The following is a 24912-nucleotide window of genomic DNA, read 5'->3' as shown; positions in this document are numbered from 1 at the left end:
ACATACTAACCACCTCGTAGTGATTTTCATGTCCGCGGACTACCGCCATGTCCGCGGACATATCGAAAATCTGAGCGTGGTGAATGTAAATTTAAATAGTGTGCTCCATTTCCCCTTTGAAGTTGGTATTTTTTTTCTTGTTTTTTTTTCTTACTTTACTCCTAAAATCTTCACATAACCTTCTCCAAAGCAACCCTTACATTCCAAAATAGAAAGGCATTTCCCGTAATCTTATTTAAAATTAACAGCATTACTGGCATCAATATTCTCATTATTACAGAAGAACATACCAGCTCTAAGCATGAAGGCACACATGCCTCGGTTGATGACACAACTAGCAATGTTTTGCTGAGGACATTACGGCTTGAACCAAGCGTTCCAAATCAGCCAACAAAGTAGGGGCACTGATGTTGCACAAATGGAAAGCACCATAGTGCAAAACTACCACATGCGGACTGTTCATCGTGGCCATATCCTCACAAACTTGTACAATTCCCTGTACATTGCAATCAGGCACAGTGCTCCACACCACCTCCACTCCTTTCACATCAAAGTTCTTTGCAACATGCCTGCATTGAGCGTACTGTTGTAAACCATGTACAAACATATCTCCGAGCACCAACACCCTGACTTTCTCCACTTCTGCCATCTTCACTACACACAGTCTCTTTCAACACAAATCCACAACCTCGACATCTGATTGGCTGATCCGTACAGTCTTCTTTCCATGTTGGATTTCCTGGAAAAACCCAGATGTAGCATGCCCTGTCCACGAACAGCCGCGGTGTCTGCGGACGGCGTCCACTTTACTCTCTGTGCCATTCCCTCACTGCATACAGCTAAGCAATCACACAATACGAATAACGTCCTCAGAACACCCCCATTTTGTGAATTTTCGAACATTTCAGGACAATTATCATTTCATTATTCAACATATTAACACAACAAATATTATACTTTCATCTTGTACTCTGCACACAATGCTATGTTTCTCCATTAGTAGCTCAGTATACTAGATAGAATCCCATAATACAATGCTATTTATATCAATGCATCGTTCAAAGCACTAATAACGGTATGATATTTATTGCAATATCCTTGACACTTTTTTAGCAACATTATAATAAAAATCCCTAGTACACAAATTCCATGAAAAGTACATACACATGTGATGTCATCAGTGATTTCATCAATGACATTTGCGATGTCCTCTTTGATGTCCTGGGTGTTAGTCTTAGCAGTGCACGGTGGTGGCGCGAGTTATTTTTCATAGCTTACCATAACTTGCGATTTTCAGGGGTCTTTCGGCTGTACTTAGAACCATAACGTCCCTTAAACAAACTTTTTTTAATATCACGCAAACAATATACAAACATGGCGTGCAAAAACCAACTTCTCACAGATGGCTTTACACAGAATGTTGCAAAGTAAGAATTTATGCTCGTTCACAGAGAAGGTCAGCTGCTTCCATTTTTTTCTCGGGCCCCGGTGAGGCTCACAAAGCGGACTATAAGGTTGTATTGTGTTTTGACCTTGACAGACAGAGATTGTGATGAAAGACTTCTCTTGAAAGAGTGTTGCTAAAACGTAAGAGAAGATAAGGATGAAATTTCTGAAACGAAACCACTTTTATATATTATATCACTATGCCAAAGATCGTTCGCACACACAGAGTCATATTTTGGATCTGCACTACTCGTAGACAATGGAAATTCCAATTGTACTGTAAGTAACCCTTTAGATTATTTTATACCAAATATAATTACAATAGCGTAGCATTAAAGACCGCTCAAGTTGAACTTGTTCGTTGAAAGTGGCATAATGTTTTCTACCGCCCACTATCACCGCCGAATTGATCCCCTGTCGTTTAGAGGGCTCTGAAAAAGGCAGACGACACAGGGTGGGTTAATAGAAATAATTTAACCGGTCTATAGGCGGTCAAGCGCTCTACTCGCTGTGCCACTTCACTGTAGCCTGTCAAATGGCACAGCGAGTACAGCGCTCGCTTTGACATCCGTGCACAGCTTGCTAACGCAAGTTCGAATCCCGGCAAGGCCAAACTCAGCCTTTCATCCTTCCGTGGTCGATAAATGAGCACCACACACCGTGGTTAATAATAAGCACCGCTTAGATACCTCACGGTTCTTAGCGCTATATGAATAAGAAAATATTATTATTTTATTATTAACATACTCCGTTGCACTATCTTCGATAGCAAATAGTTTCACGCCCTAATAAATAAAATAATTATTTTTAATGAAGATCGGCTGGTGAGACTAATTTATGTTTTTTAAAACAGGTACGTGGCCCCATTTTGCCTATGTCATGATTTACAGACTCCAGTGGATGGGGTCTTCAACTGCCAGGTGCAGGTCCAAATATGCAACTTCATGACCCTCCCCATTTTATGGGACAATCGCCAAGGACCAATATGCCCTTACGCAGTACTAGCGGCTACAAACAACATACCAACCAATAGGGTGGTCTAATGGCTCGTTGTTGGAGCAACCTTCAGATTATCAGAGCGACCATTTACTGCTTTTATCATAAACCAACAGCCTATCTACCGCAAAGGAACAACGCGTGGCTCAAAATAAACTTTTGCTGATTGACAGCAGAGACAATAGCATATCGCTGAATATTCACAAAACATTTCATGTGAAATAAATGTACTTTACCAAATGTACAATCCTGCTGTTTACTTTTAAACCACAGTTTCATATTCCGAATTGTGGCGCACTGAGTTGTAAGCTAATCTAACACCCTCTGTACCGCAAAGGAACATCGCGTGCCTCAACATGAACTTTTGCGGATCGACAACAAAGACAAATGCAAATTGCTGAATATTCTCTAAACATTTGATGTCAAATAAATGTACTTTACAAAATTTACAATCTTGCTGTTTGCTTTTAAATTACTGTTTCATATTCCGAATTGTGGCGCGCTGTGTTGTGACATAATATGTGTTGTCTTCCGGGTTCTGTGTAAAGTCACTTAGCACTGGAGAGGACTGGGCACGTTTGATGACGCACCCTGTAACGTCACGGAGAGAGGCGGGGAATATGAATGCTTTGATAATATCAGGCTTAGGGGCGGAAGATATGATTTAGTGTCGCAAAAGCAAGTCAGCCAGGTCAATAGCGCCAGTCATAGGATTATCACCTAATGTCGGTGCACACCAGCCGGATTTATCATTTCTTTAGTGGACAAAAAGTCGGTTGATGCCCATAGGAAATTGTACTATTAGCGGACAAAAGGAGTGGTCTTAAAACACTTTCACCCTGACAACGAACAATACAAACAACGTTCTCAGAACACCCCCATTTTGTGTAATTGCAACCATTTCGGGACACCGCGCGTGTTCTTAGAACACACTCAACTAGACAGATTACAATACATACAGCGTCATGAGGACACCACCAGTTTGTGTATTTACGAACAATTAAGTACACCGCGAGTGTTCATAGCTCATTTTTACCTTCCTTGCGAACAAAAATGACACATACTCCGTACTCTAAACACCCCACCATTTAGTTTATTTACAAAATGTCAGAACAGCCGTGTTCTCCGCGGACAAATCGAACGCAACAAAAACGTCTAGCACATAAAAAAAACAAAACATTGAACCTATCTCATACTCCCCTACCCTCCCCAAACACTCTTACACACCAACACACAGCACTAAATACAATTTTTTATCCACGTTTCACCGCGCTGCACGCGGTCGACGGCGAATACAAGATGGCGGGCGCCACAGAAAATCTGACGTGCTCCACGCCCCTCACCGTGCAATCAGCGAACACGTTGCATGTCCGCGGACATGACGCAAGGCCATGGGCCAATCGGGGTGCTGTCCGCGGAGCAAACAGGGAAGTCTGTCCGCGAAGCGAACACAGATATCACTCATTTTTTTGCCTTACGTTTTGGTCATTTTATAAAAAACTACTGGACGGATTTACACCAAATTTGCAAAAGCACGCTTTCTGGACCAAGCCCCCGCTCCTGCCGCAAATTTGGTGTAAATCCGTCCAGCGGTTTGGCCTGGGCCGTGCGCAAAGTTTTTTCCCATTATGTCTATAGGAAAAAAAAAAAAGTTTTGGGACCCCCCCTATAACTTTCCCCCCCCTGGACGAATCCTCACCAAACTTTGCAAATAAATTCAGAGTGGGCCATATACTTATTTTTGCAAAGTTTGGTGAGGATTCGTCCAGAGGGAGCGAAGTTATAAGCCACCCAAAAAATGCTCTTCCTATGGAAACACCAACTTAACCATAACTACATGGACACTCCCGTGGCCATGTAATATATATATATATATATATATATATATATATATATATATATATATATATATATATATATATATATATTTTCTTTTTATAGTCAATGATTTGCTTCACCATAACCAAAACCATTGTTCAGGACTGAAAGTTAATTGATTGTGTGAGCACGATGGCAAAGAAAAGTAAGTGTATTACAATTCAATTGATAACTATAGGTTGCCATTGATGCTGTATATGTAGTATACAGAATTAATTTAGTGCATTGTGATTATTATTACAAAATCTAGGAAAGGTTTAGAACTCTCTCCTGAAGAAGGAACAACAATACAAAATGCATTCAGATAGAATTTCTGGAGTTTAAATTCAAATCTGAAAAAAATATTATTCTATATATATTTATGAGAGATAATGTTATCTGAATAATGGTTTGATTGCTATGTTATCATTTGTAAAGGATTTTTAAATGCACACAATACTTTGTAGGATGTCTTAGTGGAATTGTTTTGTGATATAAAATAAATAAATTTAACGACACTATCAAAAATATTATTTTGAAAAATTATGTATTCATGAGTTATACAACAATAGTTATGACTAATGTATATCAAATATATTTTGAATAGTTATAGTTCAAAAAACCTTTTGAAGGTGAGTGCACAAGAAGGGACCTTCGAAAATGTTCCAAGGCTGTTATTATTACATTGAGTTTCTGCACACTAAATACTAGGCTTCCTACACCCCCATACATTTTTGAAGATGTTGAATGTATAGTAAACATTCTTTTCAAATTTCTTCACCTTTAGAAAGTGCCCACATTCTCTTCTTTTAATGTAAACGCACACATGGAGGAACAACTCCTGCTACTCCTTTATCAGTCCAGAATACTTGTCACCTGAGACCTGGTTTTATTGATTGCATTGTGACAATTGTAGTGTTGATTTTCACATTATAAATGCATAATTAAAAGTCACAGAATAACAAGATAAAATAAAGAGACTGGATTATCAACTCATGCCTTTTGTTTCAGATTGTTTGAACTATCTCAAAGAGGACTGAAAGGAGTTGGACTTAGACCTGCCCTTTCCTCAGTAGAATATCTTTCATAATGGAGAGGTTGTGTCTGCCACCCAAACCTTTACAGCGTTGTTAAGTTCATAAAACCATTATCTAGGCTGCCAGAAAGGGAGAACCTAGGAGAAGAAGCTCAGGATCGTATACTGGTGTTTTGACCTGCCAAGAATGAATGGAAGACAGATCACACATTGCATTTGTAATACATTCAGCAGTCCTTGAGGGACTCACACCATACATAAGCCCCCAATCTTCACATGTACCCACAAGCTTTGCCTGCAACAAAACACTACAAATGTGCATACACTCTCACACCATATATAAATATTCATAACACACACTGCCATGCAACCAACCACTGCATGTGAGCCCTCATTCTGTACTTATACCTAAACAATGAATGAGCATTGTCACAATCTGTATACTCCTACATAATATTCATACATCCACACACTGCATAGTCACCCACCTACTGTACATACACAGTCACTCAACACATGTACATCCACATACTGGACATATCCATAATTAATCTGCAGATGCACATCCCCTACACACTGTGCATGTACCCAGACAAACACATATGTAATGTGAATGCACCATCACACTCCACATGCACATCCTCTCATTGCACACTCAGAGTACACACATAGTCACTTTGTACACAGCAAATCACACCACACATAAACATGCACCCTTCACATGCATACTCACATTTCACACACAAACACACAGACACACACACACGCACACAGGCACACACACACACACACACACACACACACACACACACACACACACACACACACACACACACACACATCCACACAATTCACATACAATCACATCCTGTCAATGCACCATCACATTAAAATAAACCTACACAATGTGCATATACCCATATACTGCATATACAAGCTCACAATACACATGCACCAACACAGCATATGCCAACATTGTTTACATAACCGCACACACTACCCACACATTACACATACACACAATGGACATGCATGCACTAATGTACAATGCATATGCATACACAAATGTACAATGCATATGCATAACACATCACAATAATGAACAAAGAAACAAATGGTCATGAAAGGGGGCAGACAGCACTCATTTAAATGATTTGTGTTTTTAAATAGGTAAAATAAAAACGTTGTGGTTGCTGTAGGTAATCTCTGGGGGTGCTTGGAGTGGAGGCCCACTGTTGGCTGAAGGGCTCAAGTGACTGGGGAAGAGCTCATACAATTATTAGCTCTATGCATAGTGTGCACACCAAGAGGTTCACAGACAAGTGCAGTTACTGTGAGCAGTATCTGGAGGTGCTTGGCGTTGAGGTAAGCTGTTGGATGGCAAACTCATCTGACTGGGTTGGGGCTCAGAAAATCATTGATGATGTGCAGACTGCACATGCAAAGAAGTGCATGTGTGGGAATTGAGTACAGTGAAGCTCAGGGGGTTGTAGAAGTGTAATTCCTCACTCAATAATGTTTATTCAAACTATAATCCCCTGAATAAGCTCACAGGAGTTTTGTAAGATTGCATACCTTCTCTGACTACAGTACATACAATTGAATGACTTTGATGACACAAGGAAACTGTACATTGTACAATCTGAGTAAAGTGGAAGTGCACCTCTCCCCAACATACACTTTCTCCTAGCCTTGTCACAGTGCTCTTGATTGCACTACAAAGGACAATCAAATGGAGCCCAGGCCATTATTTCATTTTATGGCCATGGAGGGTGAAACAGTTATGAGATTAAGTGAAAAATAAGTAAAAAATTACAAGATTACTTTCAGAAGTAGGACTATTAAATCATCCTTGAAATAGTATAACCTGACCACAGAAGCAAAAAGGAGATTGCCTGCAATCAATGTGGATATTTGCCCATCAGTACATATTTCACCTTTGTCAATGCCCTTATGGATTTCACTGACTTATTATGAGTATTGCTTTAATGAAAGACAATTGGTAGGCGAGGTCCCTGTGGTTTCCACTCTGTTGCTGAAAAACAATTCACTGGGCTCTCTATTCTCCTGTAAGGATTCCATAACATGTTACCCCTAACTTTAACAACAATTCAGTTTTGTCCTCTAACTTGATGTTTGATACATATGGGAAATCACAAGGTGACATCAATTTGGCCCCCTTGTTAATGTCAACACTAAATTTGGTACTGAACTAATTAGTGAGGCTGTATACAAATATCAGTGATGAAGTAATATCTTACAAAAGCTATCCAAGAATGAATGGACGTTTTAGAGGGCCATATTTTAAAACCATGTCAAAACCATAGTTTGGTGAGCCACTTGAGAGAATCAACATGAACAGGGCAACAGCAATGGAGTTGCCACAAGAACATCAATTGCCACAGTCACAATCAGTCCTACTGTGTAAATTTGTGACTGACCTAAACTTAAATGCGCTATTTGAAGATACCAATATGCCAGGTACTAAAAGTATAGACACTTTTCCACGATTGATCCAAGGGGACAAACAACTAGCACCTAAGAAATTAAGAAAGGACAGACAACCATAAAAAAAACACTAAGAACAACCAGCTCCACCAAACACCTAATCTTCTAGGAAGTGCTTATGAGAATAGTTTTTATGTTCTAATCCTAACAAGCCTGTTGAGTCCCTCCCAACTCATGAAACTGGTGCCATGATTAAACACATTGACAAATCAAGTGGAGAATTAAGCAAGAAAAAAACAAACTAAATCAGCTAACAGACAAATACCAGATTTAAACACATCAGAAGAAAGGATATTACCTTTTCTGTTGCAATCTTCTAACACAGATGAGTTGAATGGAAACTGAAATACATACATCACATTTTCTGAGCTTGAATCATCTGCTCCAGCCTTGACTACAATAATGGAAGATGAATACGGCAGATCATTGAAACATGTGATGCTAGTTTTTTTATCAATTCATCCTCAACCACAGGAGATTTATTCTCTAATTAATAATTCAATTTCATTGAATGCAGCAAACATTGACAGCAATTATTCCAACCATGTTTACCATGCATTCCTGAAACATTTCCTCCACAGACTTGCTTTTGGGTCTAGAAGGCATGTGTTGCACTCCATTGCCAACAATATTGAATCATCAAAATGTATCGCTTTGGTTTTTAGTCGTTCCCTGTTTGAGAGCCAGACATTCTAAAGATTTAGATCTAATAGAATATATTGAAGGTAAGAAAACTGATTTTGTAGTTTTACACACCTCCTTGAAAATATTATTTATCATGCTGCTGGCTGAAACTGAAACGTTATTATTACTTTGTTATGTCTTATTTCCTTTTACAAAGGAGACATCAATAACAGCTTTTGCTAAGTCACAGTTCTGAGGTATGAAGAGTGTGGGGCCTGTGAGTTACCCATAATAAGAAGAAATCAAATTGTGTTTTGATATTAATATCAGGGGACAACAGATATTACACGTTGTTGATATTGAGCTGGGAAAAATGAAATGTAACTGATTGGTCTTGGTAGCTGCATTCTCTAAAACCAATTAAGAAAGAGGAGAGGTCACATGGTGACACATATACACATTCAAGCATTAGTGTGTTGTCTTGGAACTCAAGGAGTCCCACCAACCTTCTAATTAACCAGGTGTGCTTTCCCATGTTAAAGGGTTTTTATTAATATGTTGCTACAAGATGTGTGGCTACTTGAGACTCTGTTGTTAGACAGCTTCGCATTCCATCTTTAAAAGGCTTGTAAGGGCCCTATCAGGCATTCTGCTAATAGTTGTAAGTGATACACTGGGGACTAAACAAAGTGCCTTCAGGATTCCCTTTGGGTTTATTAGCTGTGTAGCTGTCTTGAAACAAATCCTCGGCAATATGTGATATGTTATTGATTAGCTTTTATTGGAATACCATCAACACTGAAGAAAATGGCAGATTTGTTGTCCTCATAAAACATGGCGTCTGACTGACCGAATTTTAGTAGCTGAGGACATGGATTACCTGATTTATTTGTGATCTCATAAAGCATACTCAGCCACCAATAAATGGGACACAAATATGTTAAAATATACTCATTGGGTGTAATGTATGGACTTTTGGAATCTGCATAAAATAAAGAGGATTTTGAAGGAGGATATCCAAACAAACATAAGTGGTCAAGATTGCTGGGTGTGTCCACCTTTAGCTATATTTTTGTATCAAAGTGCTTTTTTAAGCTTTACCAGAAGTTTAGGTTGGTAAGGAGGGATACAACTGATAATATCTGTGTGTTATGTGGCAAATTGCAATAAAACACATAAAGCTGACTTAGACCATATTCTTTAAGTATACCTTTACTTAATTTTATATTGGTTTTCTGTATTATATGCATTAAAAGAAACATGTAAAGTCCCTAAGCATTTTCAATGGGGTGCTGCACATGGACTTATGGAAACCTACTGGTAGAGAGCACAGTAATTCAGTATGTAGATGACCTGCTAGTGTGTAGCACAACAGAAGAGCAGTGTAGAAATGACTCAGTTGTACTTTGGACATTTTTGGCGGAAAAGGGAAACAAGGTCGAAAAAGAGAAATTGCAGTACTGTCAGAAAGACCTTGGGCCTCATTACGAGTTTGGAGGTAGTCATGCCGTTTTTACTGGCATGGATATCCCCAAACCCGGGTCCGGGTCCTGAAAAATGAAAATTACCGGGCCATTCCAACATTTGCGGGCCCAGTAATTCCCATTTTCAGAACCCGGATTTGGTACGTCCCATGCCCATTCAAACCCCCATTGGGCTCAATGGGAATGGGGAGGATGCTAACAAGGGTCCTGATAATGACTGGGCCGCTGTTGGCATCCTGGTCTGCTCGCAGGTGCCGCTCTGGACGTCTGGTCTGACCAGGCATCCAGAGCGGCCACCGCAAGCAAACTCGTAATGTTGCAGCGAGGTAACAACGGCGCCGGTAGCACTACCGGCGCCGTTGTTGCCTCACCGCAACACTTTTAATGAGGCCTATTGTATACCTAGGGCAGATAATATCAGCAGCCGAAAGGAAAGTAACACCAGAAAAGGCACTAGCAGTACCCCATATTCAACCACAGTCAAGCAGATACAACAATACCTAGGATTATGTAACTATTGTTGGGCATAGATATTCGATTTCTCCTCCTACACCAAACCTCTATTCCGGGGCTTAAAAGAAGAACAGAACGTTGAAGGGACACCTTGTCTGGACAGATGAGATGGTCCAGTCTTTCCAGGAACTCAGAAATGCAATCAGTAATGTACCTGTTTTAGCAACACCAGATAACAGAAAACAATTCTTCCTGTTTTCACATTCTAATGGTCAATAGATGACAGATGTCCTCACTCAAGAGACATTAATGGGACACAAGCCTTTGGATTATTACTGTGGTCTCTTACACCCTGTGATGCAGAGACAATTTCCAATCAAACTGTCTGTAGCAGCAGCTGCTTTTGCAATACAAAAAGCCCCCGCAATCACAATGGTATGTCCTGTGACATTGTACGTGGAACACACAGTTTTTGCATACTAGAGAATACAAAATCCACAGTCACCACACAAGGAACATCAGGATACAATGTCATGTTGCCCAACCCTTCCATCCACATAGTGAGATGTCCCACTGTCAATCCAGTGACATTCACTGCACAGCAAGATGATATAGTGCATGATAGAGCTACATATGAAGGCATTTCAGATGACACTACCCGTGTTAGGGAAGAGCAATCGAAAAAGGTGAATTGCACTTCATTGATGGGTCATAGACAATAGATCAGAGCACTGGGGTCAGGCACACAAGTGCAGCAGTAGTGAGAATCAAAAAAGGTTAATACAGCACGATATCTAAGGTACAATGGCCTTCACACTACACAGCACAAGCAGCAGAGCATACAGTACTAATAGCACCATTATACATATTCAATGGGTGCTTAGCTACCATTTCCTCTGATTCAGTTTATGTCACCTGAACAGTACATTCAGGCCTCTCCATAAGGCAGAAAATCATATGACATACCCGTGTGACATGTCTTATTTCCTGGGTTAATTGGTCCATTAACATTCCAACAGTAGTTCATTAGTGAAGTGTGCAGCCTACACCAAGGGTACAGACTGAATCGCTTATGGTAATGATGCAGCAGAGGTAGCAGCAAAAGAAGAGGCATATCTGGAAATGCCAAATCCAACCGTGTCCACTTAGGTAATAATACAACAGCTAGCACTAACAATTACTTACAATGCAATCCGAGTGACGCAGATTATCGAATTACAGGCACGGGCTGCCCAGCAAGAGAAGGAGTTATGGATCAAATAAGTGTATTCCTTGCCCCCCACAGATTTAATTTGGAGACGGAATATTTCAGGAAAAACAGTCATGCCCCAGGAACTACTTACAGTTGTATTACCCTGCACCTGTATCCAAACAGTACATTACAGGTGGCTTACAGGAAGAATGATTCATTCTCAACCTCCATCAACATCTTGATGATTTCATACTTAATTGTACGACATGCCAAATGTACACTACAGGTCACACACTGAGAATGTTGAACGCAACATTGCCCCGTCCCTCAGTGACATTTCAACACCTCCAAATTGATTAAGAGGAAATGGTTAACAGGTGCAGTAACTTCCGTCATCTATTTGTTGTGGTGTGCTAATTCTCCCCTTGGCTTCAAGCAGGTCACTGTGTTCACCCTGATGCCAAATTGGCAGCCACATTTCTAGTAAGTGAAGTATTTCCTTGGTGGGGAAGATGTGTTGTCCTCAAATCTGACACAGGGAATCACTTCAAGTAAATGTCTTTTCTATTTGGCATGTGCTCAATGTATCACCTGCAAGCCAAAAGAGCTGTGGAACACCAAAATGGTCTATTGAAACATCTTGCTAAAATGTGTAACACATTGAAAAAGAGTTGTCTGCCATTATCATTGCTCTTCATAACCAGCCAGGGTCAGATCATTATCTCACTCATCACAAGATAGTAACAGGCAGTAGGGTGCATACTCCACTCACACCTGCACACACAGCCTCCAGTGCACAAAATTCTGCACAATATCTAGGTGATGAATTTCAGGGATGCCTTAGGGAGTCATTTAAATCTGTCAGACTTATCTGCCAGATTGGGCCCCACCCAAGAGAGCTTGCCCTGCCAGCAACGGATACACCAACAGCACAGCATGATTCAGCACGTCCAGCACCACAACAGCTCTTCCCCGGCAACAACATATTCATCCACAACTTCATACAGAAGCGGAATCAACAAAGATTTTAAGGAGTCTTCGATGCCATGCGCACCACACCCAGAGCGGTTAAAGTCACATTTCGCAAGACGTGGATTCACATAACAGACACCTGGAAGGACAACAGATCCAACGCCCTTCTCCAGGAACAGGAGGAAAAGGGGGAGAAAAAGATAAGTGATATTGATATTTCATTAACTTCTATGAACTCGATGCACATCTTATGGCTGACAGATGCTAACACTTTTTTACAGCCTTCACAAACAACGGAAAATGTTATAAAAGATAATGCTTTGTTTCTTTTTTCTTTTATTCTCTCTCTAACTCTTTCTCTCTTCCTCTCTCTCTCTCTATCTCTCTCTCTCGCTCGCTTTGCTTATGGTTGAATTTATATGGTTATATTCTAGGGGTGTGACGAGTAACGTCATATACCAGTGAATAGTAGTGTATCCATGACCACAATCAGGAAGGATATTACAAACCTACGAGTTTATGCTGGCAGAGTTAAAGATATGCATTACCCTGAGACTGACAACATGTGGTACAACCACATGAAGGTAGTGGGAAGCGGGAAGTCAAGTGATTCTCGCTATGTGTGTTGATTAATCCCTCAGGAAACCGGTATATCCAGACTATTAATACCACAGGAATTGCCACCAGAAGTAGTCCAATGTTTAGTGCAGCTTGCCTTATGTATAATGCGAGGACTGATTTAAGCGAATAGGGTTCAAGCACAATGGGTAGAAGTTGACACCCCAGGGCAGAGGAAAGGTGAAGCTGTCTTTATGGTGCCACCTTTGATCAAGTGTCCTTAAGTAGTAGGACAGGAACAGCTTCAGTCCAGAACAAGACCTCAATTGCAGATGGAAGGTGTTGTTATTATAGAGATGAGTGGGTTGAAGGGATGATGGTGTGCACATCAGGATGAATGGACTATCAAAGAGTACAGAATCACAAATCATTTAGTCTTGTTTTGCTGTTTGGAAGAAGTATGTTATGAAATTAACCTGGACAGACCAGCATGAGAAGTCTACCCAAGTACTGAAACTCACACGATTTCCATTGTGTTTCAAAGGCAACGGCAGCATGCGCGTAGGGACTAAAACATGCTGTGACATGACCATCAATCTCCCAGACATCACATGGGGAAAGGCAGCCCTCATGAATGTATATTGGATTTGTGGGGGTTTGGCCTACACCCAATTGCCGCCACTCTGGAAGGGTGCGTGTTCATTGACGAACCTGCAGTCTCCCATGCTCATTGTCCCAGATGTCAATCTCACCACAATCAGTGAGCACCCCTTGTCCAAAACCAGTGACCCTTATTCATCATTAGGCCAGGCAGTCTGTGGGCTTGCAATGCCATTGACACAATAACTATTTCTACCAGGACTCCAGTGACATACTGAATGCTATTCCCAAGGAGTTTAGGTGGCATTGCAAAGCTGAGACATTATTTCCCTCCCTTCTTACTCCTGGGCTACAGGCAACAGCTAATGGAAAAGGGCTCCAAATAACCCTGCGGGAAATGCTTCAACTTGCAAATGGAACAGAACACAGACTAAATGGAGCTAGAGATGAACTGAGAGCAATTAGGGTGATCACCCTCCAGAATAGATATGTACTGGGTTTTCTCACCACCAATAAGGGTGTTATCTGTTCAAAGACAGGTAGTTCCGGGTGTAATTAAATGCCTTCCAATATTGCCACCTTCCTTAACCAAAGCCATTCATTCACTTCACACCTAGATGTTCTCAGGAGCTTTGACAGAAATGTAGAAAAAACGGTTTGTGCTCTTGAAGATAGATAAGGACAATAGTTGTGAAGAACATATTTTGGTGTGCATGAAGCCTTTAGTGGAGATATTGCCAAAGCATCGAACCAGATTGTGATTATACTGCCCTCTAGGGAGTGTTGGGACCACTGGGTCTTCAATAACTTGGCTTGGTACTGTGAATAAATAGAGAAATTAATTTTCAAAGAGTGAAGCCTCAGTAACGTGTTTTATGATGTCACATGGTTCCCAAGAGATTGCCAGAAGGATGTGTGTCATGGATAGCAACTCATTTTCAAAACAGGAGTTGCAGAAAGTGCTGCAGAGTAAAATAGCACAAGGCCTGAGAAGTGTCTTGATTGCTAAATGGGTTCATCTCATGGGAGGGGATATGACTGTGTCTAATTTGCTGACTTCACTGTTCACACTCACTACATGATTGGGTCGTTTCAGTGGGACTGCACATCAGAAGTTACGTTAATTTGTTCTGAACAATGAAGGTTTCCCATTTTAGTCATTGTTACATGTATAACTTTAGCCAATCAGGATGCAGTATTTTCTGCTAACTGCACAATTATGTCATTCGTGGGGGCTGCACTTAGGATGATCACAGATTTTTACTAATCAATAGAGAGTGCTAATGTATGTTGTGTTTAGATTTCTATGTAGGTCGGAGTCAATAGGGAATGTGGGATTAACATGCACTTGATATTTGTAATGTATTCAAATATTGTGGTTTTTGTCTTCAAATACTATAACTCAATGTGGGTGGCTCGAGAGCGTTTACCGTTTTCTGCTCTATAGTGCTGACCGATCTTCCCTGCTGTAATTAGCATGTATTAAAGCTGTTTTTCTTGCAAACTGTGCATTCCATTATTGCTTCCTCGGATTGATTTCTCTGATTGTTTTCTGGGTCTACCGTACACTGATCATGTTGCTCTATTACTCAGTGTGGAAATGGTTCACATTCACAAGCTTAGTAGCAAAAGAGATATCTGCTTAGCAAGTTATCAGAACAGGAAATACCCTGGCGTATGTCCACTGTGACTAATTTCAAAAGGAGACACTTCTCCTTTGTCTCCAACTTCTTGATGCAGCAAAGGACAGACATATTCTAGACCTGCCAGTAATTCCGTTTGTATTATTCATTTGAAGACAGTCAAACCATGGGGTGTAGCTAAGGAGCAATAACCGAGTCCTAAAGTGAGAAATGATGTCTATGATCACCAAGGTCAATATAAAAACATGATTCAGGGCATTGCTTGAGAATACCTACTTGCATGGTACCCTCAGCCCAAGTGCATGCTCAAAGAAAGTTCTTGAGGCAGGGATTTTAAAACTGGCTTCTAAGTAAAATTCTAGTTTTAATCGCTGTAGTTTCTCCTACTACTCTGAGGACCTAAAAGACACTCAAAAGCAGGCCAGTGTGGTCTCCTTCTGTAAGTGTATACAGTCTTCAATGAAATGTAACACAGCTTTGAAGTGTCTTTTATTTATTTTCAGTTTTTTCCTTTCATGTGCAGGTAAGTCATAAGAACACAGATGTGAGCTGTTTGGGGTGTTTGGCTTTTAGATGTTGATGTGATGACAATAATGCAGCTCAAAACAATAAGAAAGAAGATGCTAATTATAATTACATTATAGCCTACCACCCTGCTGATGTTTTCTTGTCTCCACAAATTCACAGTTAAATAGGAAAACATCACCTCAACCCTCAGCTGGTCTAAGGGGGGTGGAGATCCCCTTTGTAGTTTGACAAATTAGTAGGGTTGTGCTTTCCAATCTTGTGTACTATCAACGTGTCATGCCTTTTTTTAATGAAGGAGTGTACATTTGCAAAGCCAGCAGGGTTAAAAACCTCTGTTGGTTGAAAACATGGTGGTGCAAAGCTGTACACATAACATATGCTTCATGAATATTATTGAATATAATTGAAGTGAATAGTTCTGTCATCTATTGAATTGGGTATCATTTCTACCACACTCTAGAGAGTTTCCAAGACTGCCAAGTACATTGTGGTGAATTGGAAGCACAACATATGAAGTCATTGTCCCAGGAGTTATTTTGCCATGGAAACCTTTCCCCAAGACGAGAATGGTCCAGGTAATCATGGTTTGTGTCCCTAGCATTGGCAGACAAGCAGACCATAATTAAAAGGACAGGCTCCAATGTGGAGGCGCACCATGGCTTAGGTATAGCATGTTGTGCCATAAAGTCTAGTTTTTCTTGCTATGCAGGGCAGATTTCATTCGTTGTATTAAATGCATGGTAGCCCTCTGCAGCGAGATGCACATGACATAATGTGTTACTGTATTAGCCAATCAGGGTAGGCCAATTTCTATTTTATTAGATTTGTATAGGTAGGAGAACAGTAGGGGGGTGAAGTTTGCATACACCAGTTGTTGTCATTAATGTATTCTATTTTTGTGGTTTTCACCTTCAAATACTGCTGTCCAGTGTGGATGGATTGAAAGTTCAGTTTTCCGGTCTAACAAGACTGTGTGACCTCCTAGCTGTTATTGCTTTGCATTGAATCTGTATTTTTACAACTCGTGCCTCTCTTCATTATTTCAGGAAGACATCAAGTTTCTACATCTGGTGACCCCAATGTGATTTCCAGCACCAGTCCAAAGATGCTCTCTCCCTGCTGCATGTCCTGGACCGTGGCGCCTGCCTTCAGAGAGCAGTGCATGGCACATCAAATCAGAAGGCTGAGCAGACACTGTGTTTCTCTAAAAAACAGTCTGATTTCTGGAGTGGAGGACAGGGCAACTTCTGCAAATGTTTGTAGTACAGGAGAAAAATCTGGGTATATAAATTCTTTTTCGGGATTCAAATCTGAGATTTCTCCACTCTCAAGCCACTCTAAGGATTAACTATCTGTTCTTGTAATTGAGGAGTCTTAAATAATTGGGTGAGGTGTGCCCTGAGAATGGGTAAAAACTGTAGGGACCAATGTGCTCTCTCAATTAAAAATGGTGGCAAAAACTGCAGTCCCACTGAGATGGAGCGCAGCATTTCGTCCATGAACAGCTTCATTGCCCCCTTCACTGCATTCCTGCCACCCCAATGAGATGTATATTGTTACGCTTGGAGCTGGATTCCAAATCATAACATTTAGCGTTTACTGCTGCAAGATCGTTGGTGATATTTTGCCGTGCAAAGTCTGTTTTCAGCCTGTGTTATGTGGCCACTCTCATTCTCTCGCTTGGCTGTATTTAATTAATCCTGGCTGAGAGGTCATCCAGTTTGGCAATAATGGAGGCAAAGCCTGTTTTCATTCCATCCAGGATGTGTGTGAGATGCTGTTGTTCGGGCTGCTGAGTGGGCACCCCCCTTCCTCCGCACTGCCTGCATGCCTGCTCGATTATCAGTCCCAGCTGGCGTGCTAGTAAAATAATCCATTGGGCCTTTTTCTTACCAGCTACCCGTGTCATTGTTTTGGCGAGGAATGGGGGCAGTACACCCGTACTCATTTAATTCCTCAGGTGGTGAGCACCCTGGAGCAGGTCATGCAATCAATGTTAGAAGCACAGATGTGTACTACCACCAATCTCAAAGTAGCAACCTAGGATACTGGTAGTCCCGCCCCAGAGGCTCTCTAGGTGTTCCAGAGCACACAGGCAGAAATGTTGTACCCATCCAAATAGGGCCAGAGTACGACTGCAATTGGTCCCTCCCAGTACTACAGCACCACCAGACACTGGCAACACCAAGTAGCAAGCCCAGACCCACATGGCTGCTCAGATGAAAGGGGAGGGCCTAGCAGACAGCATCACCATGCACCCGCACTGTGTCTGCTTGGTGACGCTCCAGCTGGCTTCCAACCTCACGGTCTCCCCTTCCCACCATGCCAGCTGCCAGTGCTGTGCTTGGGGGGCCAGATGCATGTCCGTGGCTGAGAGATGCCACTATCACTTGAGTGACTCAAGGAACTTTGACCAAGGATTGGCCAGACAGACTGATGACATGCGGGCTCAGGGACGTTGCCCCTCGCTCCAGTCACTATCTTCTGGTTCTGCTCTCGGGCCTCCATCAAGGCACAGGCTGGCTTTCAGGCAAGGCACCAAGGCCTGGAAAGCTGAGGGGGCTGTCCCTTCTCTGATAACGCACTCCAACAGGAATTTTCACACAAGGCGGGATCTCCTGCCCTGATCTTCCTCTACTCAGAGTACTCCACAGTCCACTCCCGACCGGGACCTCTGAAGAGATTAGACCCCTCAGGAGCCGTCAGGCCCAGCCGGGTGCCACCCGACCAATGAAGAGAGACTCCTGCAGCAGCAAGTTCCCAGAATTGAAAGTTAGGCGACCACATGTATTTTCTTGGTTTATTATTTAAACAAAACAGAATATTCAGATTAAAAATTTCTTGTTCTAGATTTTGGGGTGAGGTTGTTGCAGTTTGGGGTATTGGACAAGGGACAATTATCTGTAAAAAGAATCCATTTTTAGAAATTCAGATATATTCCACAAACTGAAGTTATTACATATTGAAATTGGCATTCAACTCAGTTATTCTTTGCACCCATTGGTATTCAGACTGTCACTGCATGAGGCAAACATGAAGATTACATTAATTCTAATTTTACTGGCCCATTCCACTTTTGTTAATTGTACCTTTATTACTAAAAATGCATGGGTCATTTTTTAAATGTGCTTGGATATTTTTTCTTTTTTGAAAGAAAGATGTTGTTGCATGTGAGGCAGAAACACTGTAATTTAAGTGATGCTGTCCACCTTCGCATGCGCCCATCCAGACATACATCAATTTTTCAAGGGCGTTCATTGTAGAATGGTGTGTTTTAGCAAATGCGGTATTGTATGTTCTTAAAATAGGAAACACAACGCCGATGAGAACAGACATATTTTTGGATAGCTAACAACTTTGCTGGGAAAAAAATGGTCACAGGAGATAAGAAGCAGAGTGGCGAACCATTTTGTGTGCCTGTAAATTATGAAAAGGAGATCGACTTTTCGAGATCTGCAAAATGGAAAAAACATGCAAAAAGTGTACGAGCGGGTTTTCAGTCCCCCAGAAGCCTCTCTGCTCCAGTCAGACTGGCACAGTGTCACGTTCTCGGCCACTCCATCACCGGCAGGAGAAAGCTTTTTCCCTTGCTTTTAGTCAAAGGCTGTGGCTAAGCAGAGCACGCGGTTCAGAGGGTCATTAAAAAGCATCAAAGGAGTCAGCCTCGTGATGGTAATAAGACGGCTGCAAGGAAATAAAGTGGGCATTGATCTGCACTATGGAGTGTGACATTTTAACCGAAGCTAAGAGCCAGGAGCGCATTCAGTCCTCTGATTCATCTGCCTGCCTGTTTTAGTAAATTGTCTTTCCCTCCACCCCACAACCAGTGGCCTCAGAGGTCACTTCATATTAGCCGGCTTGTTAATACCCAGGCAATCAATACTTAATCAACAAGTAATGGGATTTTGCAGTCGTCCTGTATGATCTTTCAATAAAGCCCTGGATCTATCTTAGCCCTTTCGGAGTCTGGCTGAGAGCGCGCGGCTGCTGCAGAGCAGGGATTTGATGGTCTGATGCTCGTGCGCTGATCTGCATCTGATTAAGGCACCGTGCAGCCACCGTCCTTCACCCCTTTGTTCCTTTATCCCTGTGTAATGCTGCCTGGCACAGAAATCCATCAACTTGATTCTCAGATGTGAGAGCCAAGAGATGCATGTTTCCTTGCTGGATGCCGGGATGATACTCACAGAAACATAAGAGGCGGGGTTTGTTGCATGGAGGGGGCTTTCAACAGGGACGTGGAGGGAGATCGTTCTATTACGTCGTGTTGAAACATGCTGTTTAAGCCTCTAGGCCAAAAGGCCATGTTCTGTGTGTTTCTCATTGGACATAACACTGAAAATAAAACGGGCGGCGCACAGGCATGTATATGCAGAACAGATCGCATGTGAAAATGCATGTTTACATGACAACTACAGTGCTTCTGTTTGCCTTTTAATTCTGCAGTCAAGACAGCTGTTTTTACTGTAAACGCGGCCATTTGACCTGCAATAGATGCTGAGAATTCGATTGTGTTAGCTAAGAGGGAAGACCTTGCAATGGCATTCATTTCAGGAAACGCATATGAAAACCCCTTTTGTAATTCATGGCCATCACGTCTCATTGTGTTGCCTTTTGGTATTGTATTGTGTTTCATATAGAGCAAATCTTGCTATGCAGCAACAAAGCACAGTACGGACTAGGATTGGGTAACAAGTTTAATGAAAAGAGGAGGTTTGGTTTAATCTCTTTTCACTAAGGGAAAGGGTTTGAAGAATCGTTTAGGCAGGTGCTGGACCTTGGGGAGTGGCCGTCCTGCGTTGAAGCCTTGGGTAGACATAGGTGGTCCACATCAGGTCCAATCTATCTCACTAGAGTGCCTGTGAAAGAAATGTATTTCTTATTTATGTCTTCCCCAACCACAAAGAAAATCACACACTTAAATAACAAGATGAAACAAAGAAACGGTCCTTTTCAGTAGTTCCCCCAGTGGCATATTTAGGCTTTCTGCTGCCCTAGGCCCGAAAAAAAAGTGCATGCATCCCCAACTTAACTCCACCTCTGCCAGACTCTGCACCTTCACCAGATTCTGCCCCTTCAACAAACTCTGTCTGCACTGTCCAAACTACGCATCTTCACCCCCATTTTGTCCACCATTTTGGCTCCATAACATTATAAGGACGCGTTTAAGGTTGCAGGGATTAGAAAGTTATTGCTTTCTCTCTATTGATTCAGGCCTGTCATTTTCTCTCTTATGTTAGTTTAAAGAGTGTTTTCAGATCTCTGCTGCCCAAGATTTAGTGAAGACAGTGGGCCTAATTACGAAATTTGCGGCAAAAACCAAACCTTACCGGTATGGAGGCCATACCGCGTCCGGATAGCACTGATGTCGCTAACAGCTGCTGATTACAAGAATGTGTGCATGCGCGTAGCTACATGCTGGTAACGTCTGACTGGCATGCCATTAATGACCCTAAAACCCCCGTTAGTAGCATCAGGCAAAGCGCTGACACCTCCTCCGCCTTCGTCCACCCCTAAATAACGGGCACTGGCAATAACGGGTCTGGCAATACCGGGCCAGGCATCACCAGAACCGGAAGAAAGGTCATCGCACCGGAACGGGAAATGCAACGGCACCCATCTTGAAAAACACAATCCATTGCAATCCCCCGCACACAGGACCTGGATTCACAAACCACCAGCTACATCTCCAGCACAATGCCTAAGATCATCCAAAAAGGTGCCTCCCGTCAGCAAAAGGTGGGCTTCTGGGAGGATGAATTGAATATGCTGGCAGACACTCTGGGTCAGAATGGAGATGTGGTCTTTGCAGCAGACCTCAGGCGACCTGCCAAGATAAAAATGGAAGAAATATGGGTGGAAGTAGTCCAAAAGGTCAGTGTGGTAGGCACCACCCCCACACCAACAAAGACGTTAAAAAGAGGTGGGATGACCTGCGCCTCCGTGTGCGCAATATTTTATCGGCCAATCGGAGCCAGAGTCTGGCAACAGGTGGCTGGGCCAACTCCCCCATCAAGCTCACTAGATGGGAGGAAACATGTGCCAGTATGATTGGCATGGAGGCCATTGAGGGAGTGTGAGACATGGAGTGTGGCGTTCCGTAATCGGCAGATGGAGGTGAGTGTCCACACAAACCACTGGAATCCAAAGCATGGTGATGTGCAACAAATGTGACAGTGACATAAGCCAATGCATTGGGCCATCACACACACCTGGACAAATCCCTGCTTAGATGCTGTCCCCAGTACTGTCACATCAACATGCATGCAGAATGCCAATGCCATACCTGAGACACACCCCACAAACAGCTAAACGGCATGTGTCACACTGCACGCAGTCCACAACACAAAGGCATGTCACACAGCATACACCACCTTACACATGTGAGAACCTGACGTATGCCTGAATAACCCCCCCATATAGCAAGCAACCTATATGTCACAACTCCAAGATAGCAAATCATCAGAACTGCACTAATACCAATGTATGCATGATGCATGTACAACCATCACTGATGCCGTGCCTCTCTCGGTCCCCCGAAGGCACAGATTCCAACAGCGATGCAGAGGACACAGCTGCACAGGCCAGGACACCATCAAAAAAGACTAGGGGCAGGGATGACGACACCAGGCCATCCACATCTAAGGGCATTGGCAAGCAACAACAGCCATCCATGCCAATACCAACACATGATGCCAATGCACAGGAATGGCAAAGAAATGCTGCAAAACCAACAGAGGCTAAACAGGTGGAATCCACTGATCCTGAGGTAGTGGCAGACGGGACCCTGTCTGCCGCAAACAGCTCCGCAGGGGAAGCAGCTGCTACAGCGCCTCAGAGTGGTGATGAAGGACAGTGCCAGGCTGAGGAATGTCTCCCTGAGGATGACAACCTGTCCGTGGTACGCACACCCAGCCCCAGGCAAACACCCCAGCAAACCCCACTGAGCACCCCCAATAGCACCCCACTAGACCAGTCAGGAGGAGAGGCAATACAAGAAGCATGGAGCCCCACAGAGGACACACCTGCATTGGGCCCCTCAGCAGATGTCCCATCCACTTCAACAGGCATCCGGGACAGAGAGTGACACATGGCCCAAATGGAGGAGAGCAGCAGGAGCACACAGGGCTCGTGAATCAGTATGTTTCTGATGGTGCCCTGACAATGCAGGAGGCCCGTGAAAACACTGCAGCCATGACAGGGGCCATGGACTGAAGCACCAGATGCATTTGCAAGGAGCTGTCAGTGGTGAGGCAGGTCCTGGCCAGGATTGCCTAGACCTTGGAGGCTCAGCGTCCTGCCCCAACAGTGGAGCATGCGGGCACTGCATCATCAGCCAGCTCCACCCAGACGAGCCCCCTGCGTAGGTCTTCACGGACCATGCAGCGCTCTGACATGCAGCCCCCGGAGACCGACAGAGGCTGCCAGTAGCAGGGGCAGCCTGCATGTGTGGACTCATTTTGACTTATGTTGCATAAAATGACTATTGAACACCATGTGTGGGGGGGTTGTGGGTGGAGGGAGAGGGGGATGGGGTGTGTGGGGGAGTTGTGGGTGAAGGGGTAGGGAGAGGGGGTGTTTGGGGGAGTTGTGGGGGGAGCAAGGGAGGAGAGGGCCTGGGGGGGAGTTTTGGGGTGAGGGGGTGGGGGAGGGGGTGTGTGGGGGAGTTGGAGGGTAAATGCACTATGTATATATTACATGTTTAATACACCCGTTGTGTACAAAAAAATCACATGACTGGACATTGCTTATTGGGCATGTGGGCTTTATTGGTTTACAGTACACAGTGTCCATGTGCCCCCAAACCCAGTGCCCAGAGTCCCACATCCATGGCACCCTCTACATCCAAGTGTCTTAGAAATATTGGCCTATCACAGACTGGCGCACAGCACGTCCCTCCTGTGCATCGCCACCTGGCTGATGTGCAACCCCTTCTTCTTCATCATCTTCATCCTCACCTGGTGGTTGCTGGTCAATGGCAGGCTCGTTCCTTCAGATGCACATGTTGTGCAGCATGGCACATACCTTGATGATCTTGGCCACCTTCTCATGCCCGTACAGGAGTGTCCCACCCGACCTGCTGAGGCATTGAAACTGTGCCTTCAACAGGCCAAAGGTCTGCTCGATCACCACACGGGTATGGGTATGGGTCCAATTGTAGTCCTCTTTGTGCCTGTTCTGCGGGTCCCGAACAGGGGTCAGGAGCCACGGCTTCAAGGGATAGCCAGCATCACCTGCATGGGAGTAAAATGAGGTATATGTGTGTCAATTCCTACCATGACACCTGTACTTATCACTCTCATGCCTGCAGATATTTGTTGTTCACATGCACATGTCCCTGGATGTCTGCACACATGTCAATTCACCACAATGTGTGCTGTTCCATGGTCTACAGGTGTGAGTTGCGTCATCCAGATGATGCAGGGTGTCCACTTCCTTGCTGGGGTTCATGCACTGTGGATGCCTACCACTGTATTTGCAATCATATAGGTGATGTGGAGTGATTCGAATGTATTTTTACTGGCAGCATTGGCACACGTTTCATCATGATTTGTCATTCATCGGTTAATATTCCCATGGTGACATGCAGCGCTACTATGGTGGTGGGCCAGTGACAATCAGTGTATTCCCTTGGTGGGATTGATTTGTGCGCACTCATGGATGCATGTCCTGTGTTGTGTTTTGCTGCAGTGATTTACATTGTGCATACTCACAGCATGTTGCTGCATTGTGTTACAGAAGGTGATGAAGTGCAGTGGATGTGTTGAGGGATGTGGGCTGGTTGCAAGTCTGGTATATTGGCATTGGTGTGCAGCTTCCATCATTTCTATGACATTTAGGTGTCATGTACAGTTTGGGATGTTTTGGGGCACAGTGTTTTGCACTATGGGCTTTGTCCAGTCACCACCCCAATCTGACCCGGGTGGTGTGTGCATCTCTCCCCCCCATTACACTGCCATGTGCCTGTCATGCAACTTACCAAGCAGCCAGGCACGCCGTCCAGCATGTCGCTCC

The sequence above is a fragment of the Ambystoma mexicanum genome, chromosome 4q, assembly GCF_040938575.1.
Source record: "Ambystoma mexicanum isolate Mex_15411 chromosome 4q, UKY_AmexF1_1, whole genome shotgun sequence".
Taxonomy (NCBI): Eukaryota; Metazoa; Chordata; class Amphibia; order Caudata; family Ambystomatidae; genus Ambystoma; species Ambystoma mexicanum.
The sequence above is the reverse complement of the archived record's forward strand: the minus strand, read 5'-3'. Positions refer to the sequence as shown.